This window comes from Triticum dicoccoides, chromosome 1B (assembly GCF_002162155.2).
Source record: "Triticum dicoccoides isolate Atlit2015 ecotype Zavitan chromosome 1B, WEW_v2.0, whole genome shotgun sequence".
NCBI classification, from domain to species: Eukaryota; Viridiplantae; Streptophyta; class Magnoliopsida; order Poales; family Poaceae; genus Triticum; species Triticum dicoccoides.
The window spans coordinates 576305934-576315120 of NC_041381.1; positions in this window are offsets into that span (position 1 = coordinate 576305934).

Here is a 9187-nt window from a genome sequence, read left to right on the forward strand (position 1 = left end):
GACTCCAGGGGCCCAACACCTACCCCCGTCCCAGCGGGCCCGGTATGGCCCAGCACATCCCGGGGGAGGGAGGGAAGGTAGGGTTTCCCGCAACCCGACGGGCGCCACCGCCACCACAGGCACGCCGGCCGGTGCCACGGACGATGAGCGGAAGGGGTGAAAGCGCGGACAACAGAGAACCAGCGAAGGAGAGGAGGTCGACGGCGGGATCCAACTTGCCAGAGTCACGCCGAAGAAATGCGCCGGAGAGCGACACCAAGACAGCGCCGTCGCGCCCATGTCGGACCTTCCGGCCACCCCCCAAGCACGAGCTCAGGCCCCACGACCACGGCGTCTGGCCTCCCGGCGCGGAGTCGTTGGTGGTGGGGAAGGTGGTGCCTGACGGGCCAATGGCCGCGCCGGCAGAGGAAGGCGGGGCCGGGAAGAAGCGGACTGCGTCGCCGGTAGCCCGAGCACGGGGGCGAGGCACTCGGCAAGGCGGTCCCCAAAGCGGCGAGGGCGGCGAGGTAGGCCCGCTGCGGCTGCCGCAGCCTTGGCCAGGTCCTCCTCAGCCGCCTGATCCGCCCAGCAAGAGCAGTCCGAGGGCGGCAACAGGAGGAGGGGCAGTGAGCAGGGGAGGGGGGACGCGCACGGGGGGCGCACCGGCGGAGGGAGCGGGCGGGGCGGGGCCGGGGCCGGCGGGGCGATGAAGGCCGGCGCTGGTGGCCAGCGCCGACGCGGGCGGCAGCCGAGGCGAGCGCGCATCGCCATCCCGCGCCCTTGTGTGATATTACTAGTTTACCATCACTAGATAATATTTTGGTGTGCCGATCGTTGACAGAAGGCAAAGGTGCTATCAAACAAGTTTGCCCTCTTTCACACAAGAGCAGTGCTCCTAATAGCGAATTTAATTTCAAAATTCAGGACGGGGCCCTAGATGCGCCGGCATAGCTTTACCCATGCCTCTTCAGGCAGTGCACTCTCCGTACTGTAACTGTAAAATCGTCATGGATAATTACAAATGGACGCGGCACCTCAAGGTTGACCTCATTATCGAATGAATCGGCCAATTCATTGGTATGATCTCCACGTAGTGCAGTTTTGACCGCAAGAGAAGGATGCCCTAAGGGCATGTACAATGGTGCTATCTTAAGAGTGCCACGTAGGATAAATGATGAGGTGGAGGAGAAAGAACTCATAAGAAAAGGCTTGTCTTCTCTTATTTAAGAGAAGACAAGAGATGATCTCTTAACACAATATGTCTCACCATGTTTTTAGGATTTGCTAGTTATTGAAGATAAGACTAAAAAATGACCTATTGTAGACTCTTTTTTTTGTCATCTCTAAATTACATGAAAAACTTAAGATAAAACTATCTTATCAACCATTGTACATGCCCTAACCTGGCGATGGACTATCAATGGGAAGTTCACTGCCAGCTCGGCGTATTCGGTGCAATTCTTTGGTTGCATCACGATTCATTCCTCCCTTTGTCGAGCTGGCCAAGTCCTTATGTGCCTCCCAAGCGCAAGACGTTCCCTTGGTTGGTGGTGCAAGGTCGTTGCCAGAGATTGGTCGTTGCCTACCTGTCGGAGTAATGGGCCATGGGTAGGCTAACCCGGGCCCCAGGACATTTCAAGACATTGGGGCAGGCCGCGCCCCTCAGGCCGAGTCCCAGGAGCGACTCCAAAATATGCCGAGTCCCAGACGGCGACTCCCAGATAAGCCGACTCCAAGCTGGCGACTTCCAGAGAGGTCGACTATGGAGAGTCGGCCCGAGACTCCTCCCTTATCCCGAAGTACGACGCAGGGTACGGTCACGGCAAGGCCATTTCCCCCCTGCTTACGAAGGGCCGACATGGCTACAGTGAGCCGTATCGCTGGAAGATCTCCGGCGAGATGCGGCACTGTTGCCATGCCTGCCCTGACCTGAGCCACAGTACGCAGTACACTGTGCCCACAACGCTGGCCTGTACGACCCGAAGGCGGTGGGGCTGCCTGTCAGTGGGTGGGCTGAAGGCGGCCTGGGCAACCCGAAGACGGACCTGTGGGAGTCGGCCTCCCTGGAGTCGGCCGACCCTTCCCGGGGCCCCACGAGCCATTAATCAGATAAGATGGGGAATGGTGACAGTGATTGTCCGATAGACGGCGGCACTGTTGCCACGACCCGATGACCAAACCTGCGTCATCAGGAGTGCCGCTACAGTATCAAGCCTGTCCGCGGGACCCGCCAGTCGGCGGGCCCCAGAAGCCGGCGGGGAGGACGGCGGCCTGAGAGACAGACGGCTGGGACCCGCGCCCAGCCGGATTACTATTGTACCCCCGGGGGGTAGGCCTATATAAACCCCCCGGGGCACCCATGCAAAGGGTTCGGACCTGAATAGAGATAGACCAGATAGCACGGGAGGAGAGAGCTAGCCCTGCCCTCTCCTGCCTCCCGAAACAGCTCTAGGAGCACCATTGTAGTCACCTTGCTTGAGTGATCATGCGGAGACCCCGCAGAGCAGCAGTAGGGGTGTTATCTCCTAGGAGAGCCCTGAAGCTGGGTAAGTTCCGCTGGCGTGCATGTCTTCGCCTCATCCCGCTTCCAGGCACCGGCGACGTTCTACTCGCTCCCACCATGATAAGCCATCCTTTGGCATATGTCGTATCCAACCCCCGACATTTGGCGCCCACCGTGGGGCGAGGTGCATCGTCGTCTAGAGATCTGCTCTGGACGGGAACCCTGTTCCTTCCCGGCGAGCACAGCCAGCCCGACACGCCAGATGGCGTCTGTGCCAACGCGCTGCACGGCGCTGAGATCGCCTGTGCGGCTAGCTGCCTCGCCGATCTTATCAGTGAGGTTCGCCTCTCCGATGAGCCTGCGTCCGATGCAGGCACGAGTGTCCCCAAGAGCCTCCTCGCGGGCCTCCTTGACCAACTCCATGTCACCGGCGAGCCTGCCGCGGACCTGGAGTCCATAGGATCCACCGACCCGATGCTGGTCGACTCCGACACCGTGTCGCTCGACGCGTTCCCACCCAACGTGGTGGTCTACGACGAGCCGCTCTCATACGCGGGGAGCGGCAGGAGCGCTGTCACTGAGGTCCTCGTCCTCGAGCACGGCGAGCGCTCCGGCGAAGGAGCGCATGACCCGCTCGACGCGGCCCTGCGAGGCCTTGCTGTGCCGATTCCAGAAGACGCCGACGCCGAGACGCTGGAGGCACTCCGCCTTCAGCTCGTCGAGGGCGCGAAGAAGCTGGCAAGCATGAGGCACTTGTCAGAAGCTTACCAACGCGAGATGGATCGCGCCGTAGGCGGTCGCCGGCTCCGACTGGGCCTAGCCGCCTAGGCGCGGTCCGACAGCACGGCGCGGCAATCGCCAACCTCTTCGGGGCTGGTCGCCCTGTGTACGCCACGCCCGCAGAGAATATCCATGCCGCCCAGGCGGCGGCAGACGAGCTTGACAACTTCGAAGGCGAAGAGCGCCGCATAATGACGGAGCGAGTTCAGCAGCTCCTCGACGCGGCCGCCACGCAGAATGGTGCCGGCTGCCGCACCGAGGCGCCGCAGCGCCAAAACGACGACCCACCGCCTCGCCGGGACCAAGGTGCGACGTCTCGGACGCCGACTGGCGGGGCCCGTGGGAAGAAGGACAAGGAGTCGGCTGTCAGCCACAGTCAGACTCACATCACCATCGAGCGCCACCAAGACGGCCACCCTAGAGCGGTGGAACGGCGTGACGACTACAAGCCTCCCCCTCCTCACGGGGAAAGGCGAGTCTCCCCGCCGCCCGTGGAACATCCGACTCTCGGCGACTGCCTTGGCCGCCGAGAGGGAGTCGGAGAGAATGACGCCCGCCACCGGATGGACCGACTCCACCGATCCCTGGCGTTGGAAGAAGAAGACGAGTTGGGTCCCCCCTGCTTTGGACCCTGCATCCGAGACGAGCCCTTTCCCAAAGGGTTCACGCTCCCCGAGACATGCCCAAGTATACCGGCACCATGAAGCCGGAAGATTGGCTGATCGACTACTCCACAGCTGTCAACATAGCGAACGGCAACAAGCGTGTTACCGTGAGATATGTCCCGCTCATGCTCCTGGGCTTGGCCCGGACGTGGTTAAACAGTCTGAAGCCTCGCAGCATCAACAGTTGGGTTGACTTCACCGAGGCTTTTGTCCGCAACTTCACGAGCACATACAAGCCACGCCAGCTCTCCTTGTGCGTACAAGGCCCTGACGAGTCTACTCGCGACTACCTCATGCGCTGGGGAGAACTCTGAAACTCCCGCGAGGGCGTGCACGAGGTGCAGGCCATCGAGTACTTTACTGCCGGGTGCAGAGAAGGCACCCTCCTCAAGCACAAGCTCCTCTGCGATGAGCCTGAGGCCCTCGACGAGCTGCTGATCACGGCGAACAAGTACGCCACGGCCGACTCCTCCATGAAGGCAGAGATCCGGGTCAGCACAACTGGCAAAGTCGCCCCTCAGGCTCCAAGAACTCCGGCTGGAGACACCAGTCGGCGGCAATAGCAGAATGACCAAAAGCGCAAAGCCCCGCAGCCGACTTCCAGTAGTTGGCAAGTGGCGACAGCAGAAGACCGACAATTGGAGGGACCGCCTCCGGCGAAGCGGCAAAAGGGCGGCAAGTCCAACTGGCTGCCGGCCTTCTCCTACGAGCAGACTCTGGATGGTCCCTGCAAGTTCCACAGCGGCGCGAAGCCGTCCAACCATACCACCAGGAAATGTCACTGGCTGACCAGAATCGCCAAGGGGGACGGCTTGCCCCCTCCCCCTGCTGCTGGGCCGCCTCCTCCGCAGCCGCCCCAGCAGCCGGCCGTCAGGCCAGTCGGTGCGATACAAGATGAGTTCCCAGATGAGCATGAAGCCTATGTGGTGTTCACCAGTGTAGCGGATGACCGGCGCAGCAGGCGCCAACAGCAGCAAGAAGTGAATGCGGTTGCATCAAGCACTCCAGAGTTCATGCATTGGTCCGAGAAGCCTATCAGTTGGAGCAGAGCTGATCACCCAGAAGTGATGCCGAGTATTGATAGACGGAGGCAGTAGTATCAACATCCTGTACAAGGATACAATGGAGAAATTGGGAATCAAGCAAAGACAGCTTCTGAGCAGCCGGACCGTGTTCCACGGAATCGTTCGTGGCCTTTCCTGCTCGCCAATCGGCAAGATCCTGATAGATGTCCTCTTCGGAGACAAGGATCATTTCCGATGAGAGCCAGTTTGGTTTGAGGTGGTGGACCTTGAGAGCCCATATCATGCACTGCTTGGCCGACCCGCCTTGGCCAAGTTCATGGCGGTCCCCCACTACGCCTACCTCAAGATGAAGATGCCGAGTTCCAAGGGAATCCTAACCGTGTCCGGCGACTACAGGAAGTCGTCCGCTTGCGCGGCCTAAAGCAGTCGGCTGGCCGAGTCCTTGGTGATCGTAGCTGAGAAACGGCTTCTTGATCGGGTCATGGCGATGGCCGGCAAGCAGCCCGAGTTATCACCCGACCACAAGGAGTCGGAAGCAGAAGGGTCATTCAAGCCGGCCAAAGAAACAAAGAAGATACCGTTGGACCCAGAGCACCCGGAGAGGTACGCTGTCATGGGCACTGGCCTTGACAGCAAATAGGAAGGCGAGCTCGTCGATTTCCTCCGTGAGAATCGCGACATCTTCGCATGGTCCCCCAAGGACATGCCTGGTGTCCCGACGGAATTCGCCGGGCACAAATTACACGTCCGATCTGATATGAAGCCCGTCAGGCAGCCCTTGCGCCGCCTGTCAGAAGAAAAAAGAAGAGTTGGTGGAGAAGAAATAGCCCGGCTCCTGGCGGCCGGCTTCATCATGGAAGTGTTTTTTCCAGAGTGGCTGGCAAACCCGGTACTGGTGCTGAAGAAGAACAAGCAGTGGCGGATGTGCATTGATTATACGAGCCTCAACAAAGCTTTCCCCAAGGACCCATTTGCTCTGTCGAGAATCGATCAGGTGATAGACTCCACAGCCGGATGCGAGCTGTTGAGTTTCCTAGATGCGTATTCAGGATATCACCAGATCAAGCTGAACCCGGCTGACAGACTAAAGACCGCCTTCATCACGCTGTTTGGAGCCTTCTGCTACCTGACCATGACGTTCGGCTTGAGAAACGCCGGCGCCACCTTTCAGCGTTGCATGCAGAAGTGCCTCCTGAAGCAACTCGGCAGAAACGCCCACGTCTATGTGGATGACGTAGTGGTAAAGACAGAGAAGTGTGGGACCTTGCTGGAGGACCTCAAGGAAACCTTCGAGAATCTGCACCGATTCCAGATCAAGCTCAACCCAGAGAAGTGCGTTTTTGGAGTACCGGCCGGCTAGCTCCTCGGTTTCCTGGTCTCCGAACGCGGCATAGAGTGCAATCCTGTGAAGATCAAGGCCATCTAGAGGATGGAAGCACCCAGACGACTGTTAGATGTGCAGAAGTTCATCGGCTGTTTGGCATCCATCAGCCGATTCATCAGTCGGCTGGGCGAGAAGGCTCTCCCCTTGTATCAGCTCATGAAGAAGACGACCTTCTTTGAATGGACTCCCAAGGTGGACGAGGCTTTTCTCCAACTGAAGAAGATGTTGACTACTCCCCCTGTGCTGGCGGCTCCGACTCCCAAAGAGCCCATGCTTCTATACATTTCCGCCACCAGCCGAGTAGTCAGCATAGTCATTGTAGTCGAGCGCAAGGAGGAAGGCAAGGCGCTACCTATCCAGAGACCGGTATATTACCCGAGTGAAGTACTGTCGACCTCCAAGAAGAACTACCCCCATTACCAGAAGATGTGCTATGGCGTGCATTTTTCCGCCAAGAAATTGAAGCCTTACTTCTAGGAGCATCCAATCACTGTGGTCTGTACAGCTCCGCTGGCCGAGATCATCGGAAGCCGAGATGCTTCTGGCCGAGTGGCCAAATGGGCCATTGACCTGGCTCCCTACACCATCTACTACGAGCCCCGCACCGCCATCAAGTCGCAAGCGCTGGCCGACTTCCTCGTCGACTGGGCCGAGACCCAGTATCTGCCACTAGCGCCCGACTCCACCCATTGGCGGATGCACTTTGACGGCTCCAAGATGCGCACCGGCTTGGGAGCCGGCGTCGTCCTCACTTCCCCCAAGGGCGACAAGCTCAGATATGCGCTGCAGATCCACTTCGCCGCCTCCAACAACATGGCCGAGTACGAGGCGCTCATACACGGGCTCCGGCTTGCCAAAGAACTTGGCATTCGCCGGATCCTGTGTTATGGCGACTCTGACTTGGTAGTCCAACAATCATCTGGCGATTGGGATGCCAAGGACACAAATATGGCGAGCTATCGTTTCCTCGTCCAGCAGCTCAGCGGATACTTCGAGGGGTGCGAGTTCCTCCACATGCCAAGGAACGACAACGACCAAGCAGACGCCTTGGCACGAATCGGCTCTACCCGCCAGGCAATACCATCTAGTGTCGCCCTCCGGTGCCTCCTCAAGCCTTCTATCAAGCCGTCACCCGAATCAGATTCAATCTATGTGCCGGCTCTGCCTGAGGAGGATGGATCCGACTCCAAGAAACATACAGTCGAAGCCGGCCCGGGGACTTCAGAACCCGGCCCGGGGACTGCAGTAGCAAGATCGAAGATTCCAGAGCTCGGCCCGGGGACTGCTCTAGTCGGCCCCGGGACTTTGTCAAATCAGCAAGCGGCTGCAGACTCCAACCCGCCGCCTCCCAGCCCGGCCACCCTTATCCAAATCGCACTAGTAGCAGTTGAAGAAATAGGAGCACCTTCATGGGCCCAGCCCATCCTCAAATTCTTAGTAAGCAGAGAGCTACCAACTGATGAAATCTTGGCTCGGCAAGTGCAACACCGAGCAGCAGCCTACACCATAGTCAACAGAGAGCTGGTCAGGCGCAGCGTTACCGGCGTCTTCCAACGCTGCGTCGAAGCAGAACAAGGCCAGGCAATCCTCAGAGACATCCATGAAGGCGAGTGTGGTTACCACGTGGCCTCCAGGGCACTCGTTGCCAAAGCCTTCCGGCATGGTTTCTTCTGGCCAACCGCCCTGGAAGAAGCCAAAGAGTTAGTCCAAAAGTGCAAGGGGTGCCAGATTTTCCGTTCCAAGCCACTTCAGCCAGCTTCCGCACTCAAGACTATCCCCATCGCCTGGCCCTTTGCAGTCTGGGGTCTGGACATGGTAGGACCATTCAAGACGACACGAGGTGGCTTGACTCACCTGCTTGTCGTAGTGGACAAGTTCACCAAGTGGGTGGAGGCGAAACCCATCAAGAAATTGAATGGTCCGACTGCAGTGACCTTCATCACTGACATCACAACTCGGTACGGCATCCCACACAGCATCATCACCGACAATGGCACGAATTTTGCCAAAGGCGCCTTGGCCGGTTTCTGCGCGACACAGGGCATCCGACTGGACTTAGCGTCCGTTGCCCATCCGCAGTCAAACGGCCAGGTAGAGCGAGCGAACGGCCTCGTCTTATCCGGCATCAAGCCTCGACTGGTCGTCCCGCTGGAGTGATCTGCCGGCTGTTGGCTTGAGGAGCTGCCAGCCGTCCTCTGGAGTCTACGCACGACTCCAAACAAGTCAACCGGCTTCACACCCTTCTTCCTCGTCTATGGTGCCGAAGCCGTCATCCCAACGGACATAGAGTTCGACTCCCCACGAGTCACCATGTACACCGAGGAAGAAGAAGAAGAAGCACGACAAGACGGCATTGATCTGCTAGAAGAGGGCCGGCTGTTGGCACTCAGCCGGTCCGGCATCTACCAGCAGAGCCTGTGTCGATACTACAACAGGAAGGTCAGGCCAAGATCTTTCCAAGAGGGCGACCTTGTGCCCCGGCTGATCCAGCGAACAGCCGGCCAGCACAAGCTGTCGATGCCTTGGGAAGGCCCCTTCATCATCAGCAAGGTGCTAGGAAACGACGCCTACTATCTGATCGACGCTCAGAAGCCCCGAGCACGCAAGACGGACGACTCCGGCAAAGAGACAGAGCGCCCGTGGAATGCATATCTTCTTCGAAGATTTTACAGTTGATGCAGTATGTATCGCACTACCCCTTTGTATTAAAGTACTAATACTTTGGCCCCCCCCCCCCCGAGACAAGCTCGGGGACTGCCCTTTTTGTTATCTATATGATTAGAATTATGCCTTCAAGAACATCACTTTCATTACAAGCCGCTTGGCACTGGGCCTGACTAGTCGGCCCGGG